Source organism: Pinus tabuliformis, chromosome Q, assembly GCF_031772625.1.
Source record: "Pinus tabuliformis cultivar Carrire ecotype Pingquan chromosome Q, CPIR1, whole genome shotgun sequence".
NCBI classification, from domain to species: Eukaryota; Viridiplantae; Streptophyta; class Pinopsida; order Pinales; family Pinaceae; genus Pinus; species Pinus tabuliformis.
Genome location: NC_142296.1, coordinates 11,766,094 through 11,783,990, shown reverse-complemented (window position 1 = coordinate 11,783,990; position 17,897 = coordinate 11,766,094). Strand labels below are relative to the sequence as shown.

Genomic DNA, 17,897 nt, shown 5'->3' with positions numbered 1-17,897 from the left:
CAGACACTTGAATAGATGACTGAATATTCAAACCTCATAAATATAGTGTTTGTGTTTCATTTCCTTCAAAAATAAATATTAAGATGACCTGCCTTATACAAGAAATGTGGTGCTATGTAGTTTTGGTTTGCTGATAAAACCTGTCACAACTAGCCTACATTAATGGTTATGCAAATGATAGACTCCGTCAATTAGTAAAAGACTAATCCCATGAAGAGGATATCACAATATATAGCTTGGTGAGTTAGCTTGAGTGGTTGACAGCTGTGAATAGCAAGCAGGAGGTCTCGGGTTAAGTCCCCACACTGGCTGCCTCTGTGTATGTTAGCCTCACTCGATGTCCTTGTCAAGTCAATGTACAATTCATGGCCCACTTTACAATGGCTAGCATCATTGGAATCAGGAGAAGTGCCGAAAGATTTCCCGGAGTTGTATTTTCCAAGGAAAAACGGATATCATGATCTATTGATTATTATATTTCTATGTTTAATGTGTATTTAAAATTATACAAGATTACATCCAGACAAAAATAAGATAAGTTTATTTAAGTCTTGTTACCCCTTATACTAGCAGGGGTGCATATATATTTATGCAGCATTTTTCACACCATTGTAAGCCCAAGGTCACAAGTTAAAACCATGTAACAACCATGTGAGGCCCTGTATTAGGTGTCGTGGGTACTGGAATTTGTTTTATAGCTAACAAAGAAACACGATAATGAACCATTAATATGAGTGTACAGACACTTGAATAGATGATTGAATATTCAAACCTCATAAACATAGTGTTTGGGTCTCATTTCCTTCTACAATAACCATTAAGATAACCTGCTTTATCCAAGCAATGTGATGCAATGTAGTTTTGGCTTGCTTATAAAACTTGTCACAACTAGCCAACATTTATGGTTATGCAAATGATAAACTCCGTCCTTTAGTAAAAGATGGTTATGCAAATGATAGACTTCGTCCATTAGTAAAAGACTAATCCCATGAATAGGATATAAAGATATATAGCTTGGTGGGTTAGCTTGAGTGGTTGACAGTAGTGAATAGAAAGCAAGAGGTCATGGGGTCAAGTCCCCAGGCTCAGTGAATCTGTGTATGTTAGCCTCACTCAATGTCCTTGCCAGGTCAATGTACAATCCATGGCCCACTTTACAATGGCTACCATCCTTGGAATCAGGGGAAGTGCCTGGGATGTCCTGGAGATGTATTTCCAAGGAAAAAAGAATATCACGATATATTGATTATTATATTTCGGTTTAATGTGTATTTAAAATTATAAAAGCTTACATCCAGACAATAATAAGATAGGTTTATTAAAGGCTTGTTACCCCTTATACTAGCAAGGGTAAATATATATCTATGCAGAATTATTCACACCATTGTAAACCCAAGGAAACAAGTTAAAAACTTGTAACAACCATGTGAGGCCCTGTATTAGGCATCCTAGACCTTATGTCAGGTTGAACTATGGTTGGTCCCTTTGAGTTCATCTATATTCCTTTCATCTGGAATCGGATTGGAGGAACTTGGATGGACTTACTTCAAAACTCATGGTCTTAAAGGAGGCTGCTTCTTGTGTAGGGATGATCACCAATGTAGGGGCCAATCCAACCGATGTCAAGTGCACCTATGTCTTACCCAGTGTTTCTAAAACCAGAACCGGTGACCGGACCGGTCCACCTAATGAACCGGTTTACCGACCAGAACCAGTCTAACCGGGACTGGTTTGGTCGAAACGAACCGGTTTAAAAAAAATACATTAAATAATTAATTTTTAATGAAACAAAACTATTTCTAAGATTTAAAACCATGATTCCAAGCCAATATAGACTAAATATGCAAAGTTTGCTCATTTATATACCATGTAAAGGTGAATATATCAAAATGGCACCGAGTGCAATACATATCATCGACAAAATACATAAGCAATGAGGCTCTAAATGGCCTCTAGAGTGCAAAAACAAAGCCTACAAACTATGGGGCTAGTGGCCTACTACAAGACTCAAGTCTACATATATGATAATAGTGATCAACATTATCACTTGAAACTTCTCATGAATCATCATGGTCAAACTCAGTTGGTTGAGTCTCGACTCCCAAACTTTGCAGTCACAAACTTCTCTATTGGTTCAGTGACTTGATTCTCAAACCTCTGAAGGTATTCTGCCCTAATATGCCCTATTACTTCATTTGGTGCTCCACATGGTTTTACATGGCCTCCTATCCCAACCAAGTGTTGTCTGAACCTATTAATGTTGATGACTTATATTTATATAGTTGTTATATGGTAAAGGGTCACGTCTGTTGGCTTGAGAGCCGACCAACATTGTCTAACGTAATTCAATTGTATACAAATACATGGTTAAAGGGTGGACTTCATAGAAGGTTATATTAATGGAAATTGGGTATAGGGATACATCATAAAAAATTAGGGTTAGGGTTAGGTCTTTCCAATTAAGCTTTGCAATTAAGGGTAGGGTTAGGGCTAGGTTTAGGGCATTAACTAGGGTTTCAAGTAATGCTTAGGGATACAAGGTTTGTATTAATGAAGACATTGTATTGACATCAATGAGAACCTTAATCAACAATCTCCTCCTCTGTCATTGATGGCAATACTCTTCCTCTTCCATCATTCTCTTCCCCTTTGACATCAATGGCAACCTCTTCATTTGATGCTCCCCTTGTCATGGTGCTCTTCCCTCTGTAATGGTGCTTCTCCCCCTGTCAATGTGTTGCTTTAATGGATGCACAAGAGATGACCCCCATCTTTCGGTGAAGATATTCAAATTCTTCTCGTGGTAGGGGTTTTGTGAAAATATCTGCAATTTGTTCCTTTGTATTGACAAATTCCAATCTGAAATTTCTTCTGCAACTTGTTCTCGGAGAAAATGATAATTGATGGGATATGTTTTGTCTTTGAGACTGATGGTGCTAGTGTTGTCACAAAAGATAGTGATTTCTTGATTAGTTTCTATGTTGACATCTTTCAGAGCTTCCTTCATCCATAAGATTTGTGTACAACAATCTGCAGCAACTATGTATTCGACTTCGGCTGTAGAAGGAGATATAGATGATTGCTTTTTGCTAAGCCAAGATACAAGACAATCTCCCATAAAGAATGCATTTATGCTAGTACTTTTATGATCGTCCACACTTCCTGCCCAATCTGCATTAGTGTATGTTGTTAAGATAAGTGTTGTGCTTTTACGATACCTTAGACCAAAATCAAGAGTACCTTTCAGATACCTCAGGATCCTTTTTACAGCGATAAAATGAGATTCTTTTGGGGGCTGATTGGAATCTTTCCACCATTCCTACTGCCTGCATAATATCTGGTCATGAGGTTGTTAGACATAAGAGGGCTCCAATTATTGATCTATAAAGAGTAGCATCTACCATAGGAGATCCATCATCTTTACTTAATTTGCAATCTGTAGTCGTAGGTGCACTCACAATAGCACATTCTTCCATCCCATACTGCTTGAGCATATCTCTAACATATTTTGCTTAGGATATGAACATACCTACTTTAGTTTGAGTTCCCTGAAATCCAAGGAAGCAAGATAATGCACCAATCATTGACATCTCAAATTCCTTAGACATATTTTGAGCAAATTCATGACTCATCTCATCGTTGTTACTGGCAAAAATTAAATCATCAACATATACAAGTGTGATTAACAATTTGTCATTGTCTATCTTTATGTAAAGATTGCTTCCAGGTACTCCCTTTTTCAAGCCTTGTTGTTGTAAATAATGATCTAGCTTCGCATACCAAGCTCTTGGAGCTTGCTTTAGTCCATACAAAGCTTTTTTTAATTTGTGAACAAAATCTTTTACTTTTGCTAGATCGAATCCTTCTAGTTGTTCCATGTAGACTTCTTCCTTTAGGTCACCATTTAGAAATGTTGATTTTACGTCCATTTGATAAACTCTGAAACCTTTTGAACAAGCAAATGCCAAGAACATTCGTATAGCTTCTAATCAGACTACAGGAACAAAGGTTTCTTCAAAGTCAATTCCTTCAACTTGCAAGTAACCTTTGCACACCGATCGTGCCTTGTTTCTGATGATTTTGTCCATCTTCATTCATCTTATTCTTGAACACCCATTTGGTTCCTATAATATTCTTGTCTTTTGGATGGGGTACCAATTCCCAAGTTTCATTCTTTTCAATTTAATGCGTCTCTTCTTCCATTGCTTTTATCCAATAAGGATCCTTACTAGCTTGAGTGAAATTTTTTGATTCTATCATGGATAGTAAGGCAACATTACTCCTTTTTGGTGTATTAGTCATCTTCCTTCGAGTTTGTGTTCCATCATCTACATCTCCAATAATTTGATCTACTGAATGATGCTTTTGAACAAATTTTACCCTTGATGGAGTTTGAGATGGTTCCTTTTGATTTTCTAGCTCTTTTTCTTCCTTCATATTATCATCTTCAAATTCTCCATGAATAGGATCTTCTTCAATAGTTTCGAATTCTTTTACAGGAAGTGCTTCACCAATCTTCAAATCAATACTTTCAACTACTTTCCGTAATCGATTGTTATAGCATTTGTAGGCTTTGCTTCTTGTAGAATATCCAAGAAATATTCCTTCATCGACTCGAGAATCAAACTTCCCAAGTGAATCATCGTTGATTTTCATAAAGCATTCACTTCCAAATATTCTGAAATATTTTACTGAAGCATGTCTTCCTATCTGTAGTTCATATGGAGTTTTGTCACCATTTGTTCGAAGTTGAACCCTATTCATAGTATATACTACTACTCCAAATACTTCTGACCAAAAGTTTGGTTGCAAATAAGCTGCAAGTAGCATTGTTCTTGCCATCTCTTGTACTGATGTATTCCTTCTTTCAATTACTCCATTTTGTTGTGGAGTTCTAGCAGCAGACAATTCCCTCTTGGTTTCATGTATTTCACAAAATTCATTGAATTCTTTTGAAGTAAATTATCCACCTCTATCTGTTCTAAGACACTTGATTTTTTATTCCCTTTCATTTTCGACAAGAGCCTCGAAATTTTTCAAGCATTCTAGAGCTTCAGATTTAGATCTTATGAAAAATACCCACATAATTCGAAGATAATCATCTACAAATAATACAAAATACCTTCCCCTTGTAGAGTTGGAGTTCTAGTGGGTCCGCATAGATTTTCATGAATGATCTCCAAAGGCTTTGATGTTGAACATTCCTTGGATTTGAAGTTGGTTCTTGTTTGCTCCCCCATGTTGACATGGTGCACAAATCACTTTTTCAGGTTTTGAAATTATGAGGATATCTCTTACTACTTGTGTTTTGTTGATCTTTACCAAATTTTCATAGTTCAAATGCCCCAATCGCTTGTGCCATAACCGACTCTCACCTACTTGACTCATGTAGCATCTCTCTTCTTGAATTTCACTTAGAACATAGACATTATTTGATGTTCTTTTTCCTTTTCCTACAAGTTTTCCTGAATAGGACTTCCTTATCTCACAATTCTTGGCACTGTTACCCACCATTTTGTGGGTCATATACCTAGGAGAAAAAATTTCTCCAAGATGATCCTCAGCTGGCAGCCAACAACCCCTTGCAGCCACCAACCAGCTCGTTGTGCCATTTCTCCGCCACCTAAGCCAGCCATGCGGTCCCTCACCCATATATCATGATCATACGTTTGAAGGTGGGCCTCTCGAACCTAAAGGTATGCCTTGTCATTTGGTAATTGAGTATTGTAGTTTGTTTATCATGGATACTTTTGGGCATGGACTAATGGGGGGGATTCAGCAGAAAGAGTGGGCTAGGTCTGAGCTCTTGTTCCCTAGACCTATTTTGGATGTTAACCTTGGACCCTAGTCCCGTGGAATCTCTTTTACTAGCCTTTGGGCTTTAGGGATGGTACTACATGGGAAACCCTGATTTTGGTTGTGTGGTCCCACTCCATCATCCACATATATCGCTCCCCTTCCACTCATTATAACCTTGTTCGTCATTTCTCTCACCTCAATCCACATTCCTCCGTTGGGTCCACATAGAGTTAGCCTTCTCTCCCCCCTTGCCCACACCTTGGGTCAGGCCTGGAATGATGCCCCAAACGTTGATGCAGTTGAAATTAAAGTAAAAGCATAATTGGCCACATTCAACAGGAAAATGTACCACAAAATGCAAAAGATGGTCGGAACAAATACATTTAGCACGTGGGAAAAAGCCAAAACATGAGCTCTACCCCATCATCATGGCCATCACCCTAGTTCCTAAAGGCCCTAAGTGAGCCTCCTTTATCATTCAAGAACCCATGATTGTCCCAACCCTTGGTAGGCAATCAACCGCCCTACCTTAAAGGGGGTATCCACTGCTATATCTTACACATCATGCTCTTATCTTTTGAGCCCTGACCAGTCAATTAAAGAAAAATCATAAAAGGCAAAAAGGCATATAAAGAAGGGTGGAAAAATTAAGGTCGGGTCACCTCATGTACCATGATCTCTCCCTCCTATGCATTATATACCCAAGTGTGGGCTTCCCTTTTATTAGATACCCATGTACCCCAACATGTGGCCCAAGGCTAACCCTTTCATTCCCTACTCCATTCATCTCTTCATCACATGCCACCAACCTTTAAAGGATCTACCTTAGACATGCTATCCGCTTTAGAAGTAGAAACCACCTAATAGAATACTTGGTTAATCCCATTTGGACCTTGGAGACATTGGCACATGCCAAAGCCCACTATGGAAGGGCATGCCATTATGAAGTGCCTACCTGTTGTCCATGGTTTGTAACCTCTTTTATTCAGTTTCCTTTGATGACTTGTTGTACTGGAAAACTAGGGGACGCATTGGATCTTATGCAGGATTGCAAATGGTCTCCATTTTGGGTTTGGTCTCCCTGTACAGGTCCTAACCCTCCAGAGGGCTACAGTGGCACATGTATGGTGTGTGTTGAGAGCCATGGGCTTCCACAGCAGTAGACAACACTCCATGGATCCCTAGAGATGTTCTGAAATTGCTTGAGATTCACCTATTGGATGAGGAAGATGCACCTGGTTCACCATTGCCCAGTCAACCCCACAGTTGTGCCATGCACTTGGCAAATGACACGGGACTTGTATGTTGATACGGAATCACTTGCACTATCATCTGAGCCCTTATAGATGGTCTGCAAGCATCTTCGACTCAGTCGGAGACCCATGAGGTCACTTGTGTGCCCTCGCACCCATTGGGAGCACCACATGTTTATCGTTTGGAGAATAAGGGGCCAACACCTTGTCCACTACTTTTGGAAGTCCTATTCATCATTACGGCACTTATGGACTTCATCAGGTTTCTTAGAAGGCCCAACAACATGTATTATTGATCATTCCACCTCTTGAGAGGCTTATTATATTGTTTATGAGCTAGTTTGGTGGGTTTGTCACCAAAAGTTAGTTATTTTGCACATTATTGTATTTTAGGGCTAATTTAGGCCCAAGTAGCTAAATTGAACTCATTAGAAGTGTATAAATAGAAGTGATGAGGATTCATTTTAGCATCATCACTTGGATTTGGAACTAGTATCTCTTTAGAGATTTTCACTATCCTTCTTGGAGGACGAATTTTTGGAGCATGGAATGAATTTTGATGTTTGGATAATTTTCATGTCTTGGAGCTTCTTGATGGCCAGTTTTTGGATGGTTGGATATATTCTTATACATCTAAGTACATTTTTAATGCTATTCTTTGTTTCTAATTTTGTCACATACATTGTTGCTAGGATTTCGCCATACTAAGGCTTATTTGTTGAATCTCTTATGCGAAGTTGTGGAGATTTTGTTTCTGGATAGTGAATGCTTCATGTATGGGCCATGTATAATGAATGAATGTTCCTAGGGATGTTTCATTACTAAAATTCATCTTGACCAGCCATTTACCTTGCAAAACAAAGCATAAAGTCTTTGAAGTTGCTTTTGTTGCCCTAGTGCCAAGCGAAGTTGTCTTTGAGGCCTCCTTGACCTAGAAAATTCAAAGGTCCATAGTCATAATTCTACGTGACTCCAATCACCCTAAAGGATTAGGCATTGGTCCCCCCAAAGATGATCACCTTAAACTTATTTTCCTTCTACCCTTTCCTCTTCTCTAGGTCTAGTCCTCTACGTCAACTAGGGCATCAAGTATCTCACGATCTAACCATCCAAATACTTCGCTTTTTGGTCCACAACTGCGCTAGTGTGTCCTCAAGAATTCCTCCAAATTTCATGAGATTCCAATGGTGGGATCTTGAGATATCATAAGCCCTAGCTCGAAGACCAATTCTTTCCCTTGGTTTCCCTTAGGCTAGAAACCTCACTGGGATCCTTGCATTGCCTTTCATTGAAAATTCATTCCTTAATCCCTTTCCTCTCCCTGATTAGGTTAAGCCAATGTTGCACGAAGCGCCCCCCCGGTTCCAAAGCCCCGAAGCGCGTCCCGTACGGAAGCGCCTAGGAAGCTTGGCCGGAAGCGCGCTTCCAAAATTCGGAAGCGCGCACCCCCCCTGGTTCCAAGCCCCGAAGCGCGTCCCTTATGGAAGCACCTAGGAAGCTTGGCCGGAAGCGCGCTTCTGAAATTCAAAAGCACCGCTTCCAAATTTTTTGTCGTTTCCTGGAAATTCGGAAGCGTGGTAAGGAAGCACCGAAGCGCGCCTCGTACGGTGCTTCGGGCGTCCGAAGCGTACGCTTCCGGAAAAGCGTTTAGAAAATAGTTTTTTTTCATTTTTTTTTTAATTTTAGTTGAGTTTGCTTGTTGGGGGTGGGTCCACCTTGGGTTAGGGAGACGAATGAAGGAAAAAAATATATAAATATAGCAGATGCTCCCTCATGGTAATGTTAAATTCTTAAAGTAAAAGTGACATTCTCCTTTATTTTTCATTTTCATCCTTTTACTTAAATTTTTAACATTACCATGAAATGACTCAAGATGTTTGAGAGTGGTTCCAGCCTCATTGGACTTCATATGGAGAAAATAGAATTTCATATCCTCTTCAAAATTTAACAGACTTAACAGTTTTCAGGAATTCAGGATCAATGGGATTGTGGCATTTCATTAGATTATATCAAGTATGAAGGTATGCGATTAGCATTTAATCAAGAGCACCAAGCCCTATATGTACCCTAGTGTTGGTGGTGTTAATTGTTGAACTCCTTTGTCACGCGGCACGCCCTTAGCAAAAAATTACCTTTCAATCAAGTCAAAATCATCGATCAAGCATGTTAAGCTTTTTCTACCATATTTTAAGTCTTGAAGTAGGTAGTTTGATCAAAATTGGGCAATGTTGACTAATATCCCTAGACAATTGAGGTAGAGGCAAAGGCTAGACAAGAGGGGAAGAATCTAGATTCTAGATGGTTGATGCATCTAAATGGTTGATGCTCAAATAATTAATCACATTAATGTACAATGGATGCTATATCTATCTTGATTTATGCAAAAATATGCATGTTTTCATGTCTTCTACAACTAATTTGGTATTTGGGATGTTTGTTTTGAGTATAAATGCAAAATATATATATATATAGCAGACGCTTCGCTTCCTAGATTTTTGGAAAATGACGCTTCCTCGTCCCCGCTTCGTGCAACATTGGGTTAAGCATATCATTGATTGCTAAATCCTATCCCCTTGATCGAACCTCGAGTCCACTTGGTCCTGTGTGGTCCCATGCCCTATCAAGGTTAATTCTTCAAAGATCACTGGGAATCCAAACTTTCACAAGAATTCCAAGGCCTAAGAACCTCAATTATACGGTACATACCTTAAACCTAAACCTTGAAATTCCCCTTAAGCCCTTCCTTGAGAGCTTTAAACCTTGCCTCCAAAGCAAGCAAGCCACATATTTGAGCCTCTGTTGTGAATAGGCTTCTAGGATCACCCCTCACACTATCATTGATCTATCCATTTAGTGATTCTCATCATAATGGGTCCCCTCCCATCAGTGAAAGTCTGTAAAGAGCAAGGAGCCTTAGCTGAGGTGACAGTGGGTTATTGCTCCATTTGTTGCCCTTAGCCTAGTAGTTTCCATTCAAGGATCCCTCTTTAGGACCCCTGCTAGTTTGAGCGGTAACAGGCACTAAAAATAATGTTATGTCCTTGATCACAAATTTGGCTAACACTTAGAAGATTATGCTTGAGTCCTTCAACAAGTAATGCATTTTGCGCTTTGCCCTTGCCATTAACCAGAGTCACAGTCCCTTTACCAGCGATCTTAGCAGATCCAATTCCAAAAGATACATTTCCTTCCTTTTTGTCTAGTGAGATAAACTTCTTTTGTTCACCGGTCATATGTTTAGAACATCCACTATCCACAAACCATTTGTTTTCTTCATTTTGTTCACACAAAGCTAGACCACAATTTTCTATAGTGGATTTCTTTCTTTGCCAAATCTTTTCTTTTTGCATGAGTGGACAATTTTGAGCTTCATGACCTAGATTATTACATTTGGAACATTCTAGGCTATATTTTGATAAGAGATCAAATGAGTTATAAGTTTTGATCTGATCTTGTCCCCTTGAATTAATAAGCTTATTTGAGAAGTTGGTCCTATCCCTCCTTCGATTTGTTAAGAAATCCAAGGGCTGGAAAAGTTGATGATTTCTCTATCTCGATAACTGCTTGTGAAGTAAATTTGCCTTTAGATTTATTCAAACAAGATCTTTTATATGTTAGATATTATTAACTTCATCAACCAGCTATCATGCGTGATAAATAAAATAGCAGCGACACAAGATATAGGCAGCAGCTAGGGAAAAAACCTCTCCAAATCTGAGAGGAAAAACCCACGGTAATTCTTCTTATCATATCTTCACTTTACAAATTTCCAAGACCAATACAAGACCCTTCTTACCAATGTGACTCCAAGATCAAGGCTATATCATTCTGCTACTGCAATTCTTTGACTTGCTGTGCCATGGATCAGACAATGAATGGATGAGTTGGCTTCCTCCTAGCTTCTCATCTTAGTCCTTCAAGCTTTCCTTGCTAAGGATAGTCCACTAGCCTAGTGGATCTCCTCAACGCTGCCTTGAAACAATGTGATCTTCTTCCTTGAATGGGCTGCAAAGAGTTCCTAGTTGCAGATCTAAAGATGACACTTTTCTTCCACGTGAGAATGAGCCTAATGCTCTTTAAGGTCTTCTTCTCCTTCGCTGTGCTTGTAGCTTTCTTCTAGCTCAATAACCGAGTAGATCCAGCTCCTATTAACCAGACATCCAAGGACTGTAACATAGCCCTAACCCAGATCTGCTCCTTCGTATGTGTGTGTTTTAGGGCTCTTCTAGCCCTCTTAAGCCCTCGCTTCAATGGTCTTCCTTCTTCGCATGGATATGCCTATCAGAATGAGCTCAAGACCAAGAATTTTCCTTGATGATGAGAGCAGATTAAGTGATGCCCTACCCTCACATGTGTGACAAGCTTCTGCAGCTATGGGCAGGTTTCACTGTGGTTGAGGACAGACTCCTTCTGCAGCTCCCTTACTTCGCACTCTTGAACAGACTTCTTCGGCATAGATCTGAGACCCAATTGATCTTGTTATGATGATCTGAATAAGTGAGGAGAGGCCTTATATTTATAGCATATGAAGGTTGTTCCTTACGCTGACATAACTTCCTCTTAAGCCGACGTGAATGTGATATATAGCCGACGTGAACATTCAAATATAAATTTGTATTTATGCCGAAAATACATTGCATCTTCCACATGATATTTGGAGGGGTTAATTGCTAGCCTTTTGATCTTGACTTTGAAGGAGTATTGTCACATGATTCTCCCTTGATCTTGGAGTCATATTTGTACATGTTTCAAGTGTACACATTTACATAAATGACACAACGTATCACCTAGCCTAGAGCTCATAATGAGAGCTACCAAAACAAATATTTTGATCATGAAACCCATGATTCAAATACACAAAAATTTTCTAGATACAAATTACATCATTTACAATGGCTTGTGTCATTATGAAGACCAAACCTAGTTACACTTTCTTCTTCAACACTCCCTCTTAACTAGGAAGGTATTCATACATACATGGACCTTGGAAAAAATTTCAAGTTCACAAAAGAATTCTCATAAGAAGATCGAATTTGCAATCCATTTGTTATAGCATCATTTCAACCAACATTGTTTCCATTTAGCAAGGCCTTGACTAACAGCTCTATCTCTCACTTAGATCAGAGCATACAATGTTGGCGAGACCAATGACTGATAGACACCCATCATCATTGTCTCTCTTAGGGTCATACCCACCTGGGTGTTCTCCGAGTATGCCCTACTAGGAGTATTCTCATCTAGGGTTCCCAGCCCTCAAGAATATCAGTGCTCTTGCCCACTCTTGTCTTGGATGCCCTACCCCATCCTCAAAGAGTGTCGGATGCCAGATGGTTACACAATCCTCCATAATTTCTTCCAGACTGAAGACAAGAATGTCGTGTCTCACTCTCCCTCAAGGACAAGTTCCAAGATTCTCTTTACATAGAAACTTGCTCGAGTTCCTTTGTTCATAGGAACTTCCTAGAGCTCCTGCTTACCCAGGGACTCTACCATCAGTGCTTTATAGGGTCTTCTAGTTGACTGACGATTTAAGACTTCGATGTCATCAATTCCTTCATATGTAGGGCTTAGCAATTCATCGCTTTCCTTCATCATGTCATTCCTTCGTTTCTCGGAAAGTATCTTCCTTGGCTTTACATCTAGGGCTTCCTTCATAAGCTCATTTGTCTTCACTTTTTTTCAACAGTCATTGCTTTGTATCACAAGGTACGTAGTTGTGACATCCTTCACAACTCTCCTTTCTTTGATCCTGCACACATACCCAGACTTTTCCAAGAGGCCAAACACCAAAAACAAATTACATATTACCTTTTGGTGATGGCCTTCTTCTAGTGGCATCTTCTTGTAGGCATCAATCATCCTACATACATGTTGACACATCTCCCAATGATATCCATTGTCAAGGGTCCTCGTCGTTTCGGACTTCCATCAGAGTCTTCATATCATTTCGGGAGGTTTCCTGGTCAAGTCTTCCTAATCCTCTAGATGTTGATTGCCTTCATCATGGTTTCCTTCTTCATGATCTCTTCCATCCTCACATCTTCCATCCCAGGAGCTTTCAATCAAAGTTCTTCAATCGTAGTCAACCACCTCACACTTCATATGAGGATATTATGTTGATTTCATCTAATGTGACTTATGTCCTTCAGCATCCTTTCAAAGGAGGATATCTTTTCTCTTTTAATCATGCTTGATCCATGATACCTGCAACCATATGACATGACATTACAATATCAAATAAATACAAGCATTCATGCCTCATTATTCCTTCAGGCTTCTGTCCACAACTTATCCTTTTTCCATTTTTGCACAGGTACCATAAGTTGTTAGATGAGACACCAATCTCGTTTCTTCTTCACTGCTGAGATCATCATCACTGTTGTACTACTGCATCACTGAGATATTTATTATAGTTGTACCCAATGTTGCAGTAATCTTTATCGGGATAATATCGGCGAGGGAAACAATGGGGAAAAAATCGGAAAAAATCGTAAAAATTGGGAAAAAATCGTAAAATACAAAAATATTCATTTTTTTTTCAATTTTTTTAATATCCAAAGCATCTACAACATAAAATAAATACATTGACAAATAAATATGATAAAAGAACTAATATATAAAATGTGTAATATCATTTCTAGTGCTACATCACACATAATAGTGAATCATGTCCTTAATAGTCAGTCCTGACCCCTGAGTCCCAACTCAGCCTCAAAATATCAACAAAAAATATAATAATGTATCTCATATCATGATTCATAATGTCATATACAATGAAATGAACCAAATAACTAATTCCATTGATTTCCTCTGCCCCTCTTGCGAGAAAATGCAATAGCTTTCCCTCTAGATGTAGATGCCAGTGGAGTTGGCAGTGGACTCTGTTGTGCTCTAGAAGCTGAAGAACTAGGAGCTATAGGAGGTAGACCACGTCCTCTACTGGGACATGGGTAGCCTGGTAGGTTGTGTGACCTCCTCCTCCTATTGCTTCTCCTCCTCATCAAAAAATTGGCCAAAAAAAAATCAAGATTTTTTCCCAAAAAATCATGATTTTTTTGTAAAAATCGCGATTATTTCAAGTTATCGCGATTTTTTGCGAAAAAAATCACGTAAAAATCAAGCAATAATATCACCAAACTAAAAAAATCATGATTGTTCGATATTATCGCGCGATAATATCACAATTTTCACAACACTGGTTGTACCATGATTGTCCCTTGAGGTTGCCACAGCGGTGATCTTTGTATCTTTATCGAGATCATGTTCTTTCAAGAACAGGATCATGATCATCATTGTTACTACAACTTATTTTATTATGCCGAGAATGTAGCTGATCCAGGTCCGGGTGTGAGGAAGGACCCTTCCAAGACCTTTTACTTTCGTGATGTGTTAAAATTGCTTTTAAAAGAACACTAATGAATACATCTGCATACTGTAAAGAAAAGGAATATATCAATCATCAACACACGAAAACATAAGCGTTGATAACGGAGTTCGTCCAGGAGGGACTACGTCTCCCGGCCCCAGTGTCAAGATGGTGTAGGCCACTGCATTATGTGTTGTCAATAAAGATGATGTACACAAGAGATGATGTCTCGATCATACAAGGAAGATTGCCCTCACGCAGGAGTGGCTCTAAGAGATGTTCCTCAATTAGAACTCCCAATCAAAAGACTCCTATCAGTATGACACAAAACATGCATGGTGCACATCCCACCAACATGGCACAAAAGGGATGTCAAAAGCAAAACACATGCATGACAACAACAAGAGTATCCCGGCATCATACAACAAGGGATCTCAAAACATAACATGAAGATTTATGACAGAAAGTACATCATATGAAAGATTCTGCATAACGTGAAGCAAGGAATCATGACAACATGTAATAAAGAAGATCCTGCATCAACATCAATCATGGATCTGTACAACATAATGCAGAAAGAAGAAGTATATGAACACATCATATACCTCACAACCAAGGGCTATCTGAAGAAGTGGATGTCTCACTGTTGAAGCTGCTCGGACCATTGCTCTCAAGGCATCGATCTCATGAAGATGGCTGCTCGCACATGAATGTGGAACTGGACATTTGCACTGGCACTTAGAAAAGTCACTAGAAGAAGAAATGAGAGAATAAGAAATCTAAAGCCACCATTAGCTTTGTGGCGTCGAGTAGTGCTGAATCAACTATCCAAAATCCGAATTTTGAGAAGTTGAGAATTCTGGGCTCAAGGAATCTCCTAGATTCCCTTGGGATTCCTCAAAGATTATGTTCCATGGATGGACTGTAAATCTGCAACTCAGATGGCGAATCTGATCTCGCCATTGCGATCCCTGCAGAAAACCATGAAAAACAAGTATAAACTTGACTATATTCTGAAATGTCAAAATTTTACCTCCTTTGGAAAATTTCATGGCTCATGGTTCCGCTCCATGTTTTTGCTGAAATCATAGTTCCACGTGCATTCTGGAAATGACTGGAAAATGCAGACCTCTGATGAAGACACGAACAGCACCATTGTGTTCGTGGCAATGAGATGTGTAAAAACCATATAAAACTTGTCAAACTCTGACAAAGTGAGAATTCTGCCCTCCTACAAAATTCATGGTTCCTGCATTAAAATATTAATTAATCTGCATTGAAATTTGTGTCTGCCTTCTGCCTCGAAATCCGTGCCTACGGCCTCTCTCCTCCTTGAACTGCGTGCAAAGGGAAAAGTCTGAGTTTAAATAAAACTCATCGACGGATTCTCCAACAAATAGGTCGTTGGCCTAATGGTTAAAAGCGGCTTATGGTTAAGAAGAGGTCGGGGGATCAAATCCCGCCTTCTCCGCATATATAACCTTTTTAAAACCATAAACCCCAAAAACCCCACGATGTTGCATAAATATCGGCGATCAGCAGTTGCAACCGGCGATTAAAATGGGCGTTGGCGCATATATCGGCCCGATTTCTGGGACTTCGCCAATATATATATATATATATATATATATATATATATATATATATATATATATATATATATATATATATATATCGGTGATCGCACTTATCAGCAATCGGCACTTTTATCGGGGTTTCGCTGATATATACTGGTGATATGATAATCGGCGGTCGGCGCAAAGAACGGCGCGTATATTGGCATCTAAATTCTGCGATCGACGATTGTATTAAGCGGTGGTGTCGGCGCATATATATAATCGGGTTGGGGTGATATGGTGTGGGTCGGGTCCACCACCGATGGCCCGCGCCCACCCCATAATACAAAGTTTTATTATAATATATATATATATATGGGTGGAGAGTTGTGGAGGGTTCGGCGGAGGTTATGACAACCGATCCCAATATATATATATATATATATAATATGGTTGCGATTGTGATTTTAAAGGGTTCAGCGGGTTTGTTGCCGCCGATCCCGAAACCATGTGTTGTATTGTTTTGTTATATTATATAAAGTTATTCTAATAACTATATTTTGAAACATTTCGTTATATAGTGATTTATACCCATAAAAATGATTTTGTCTCTTATGCCAGTTTTAGGAGACAAATGAAAGAATGCCAAGTGTCAAAGGCTGATGGGCTGCCATGTGGGTCCCACCTGCTAACTGGGATGCCATGTGGCCTGTTGTGGGCCCCACTTTTCCCCTGTCATGTCAAACTTTGAAGAGCTCTATCTTTCGCATAAGAGCTCAGTTTGACGAGCTGTTCGCACCTCCACGATCAGGACGACGAGGTCTTCGATCTGGTCCTGGTTTAAGCACAATCCAAACACTTTGATTTTTGAGCCATCTTTGTCCTATGTCTCTCTGGAGCCTCCTGGATCAATCCTCCCCACTAAGGAGCTTTTGGTCCTCCAAAAGCATTAAAAATAATCTACATCTTCTCTCTGTACCCTCTCTGTATCACAAACATCCTGAAAAGGTCTCGCTTCCATCTCCTTCACCTTTGTTCTTCAGAGCCTTAAGCGACGAACCGACACCTGCTACTTCTGCAACCTGTAGTACATTGCTTGCAACTAACATGCTTTGAATGACATGACCAAACTAAAGACCCAAACGTCCCATACTTTCCACGAGCTTATAACACATACTCGGTGGTCAAGTTTACATCAAGATGGACATAATACTCCAGCTATGACAATAAGGCCAACCCATCATGGTTGCTTCAAAAAGTGATGGAAAACACATCCTCACTGCAACACATGACTTACATACATAAGGTCAAACACTATTGTTTTGATGAGTGATGGAAACATAACATCACTTTCAGAGTTTTAACAAGCAACTCAAAATATGACTCAAAACATGACCAGACATCATTGTTGCTGACCAAGTGATGGAAACACATCATCACTTTTACACTTTAAAAATGCAACAAATGATTTACAAAGAATGACCATGAAACGACATCATGTCAAAAAAACCATTTTTCACTGATCAATGTGAATGGGTCACCTCCTTGAGGTGGTTTTGCTTGTCGAACAACTGCTCTTCCTGGTTCATGCACCGACGCTTTGTCTTTAAGGCGCTGCTCTGGATGGAGCTTCCAGCAAGTGGCTCTTTGATGGCCATTTCTGTTGCAATGACTGCAGTAGGCTTTCTTCCTCCATACTTGCTTAACCTATTTCTTTTCATGCTGTTGAGAGGGTCTTTCACGCCTCATGAGTGCTGCCATTCTTTTCCAACACTTGGAAAAGGTATGGTTAGGTAAACCACAAAAGGTGCATGTTTTATGATGTCTTAATCTTCGTTCATCATTAACAACATCATCATAATCAAAATGAACATTTGAAGATCGAAAGGGATTATACCTTCCTTTGTTGTTTCTGATGTTAGC

General features: G+C 39.4%; 1 protein-coding gene across 2 annotated transcripts in view; it reads right to left on the bottom strand.

Annotated features, from left to right (window-relative positions):
* Positions 1–17,897, bottom strand: part of LOC149218016 (Methylthiotransferase) — a 263,590-nt gene that overhangs the window by 63,630 nt on the left and 182,063 nt on the right. The window lies entirely within an intron of this gene.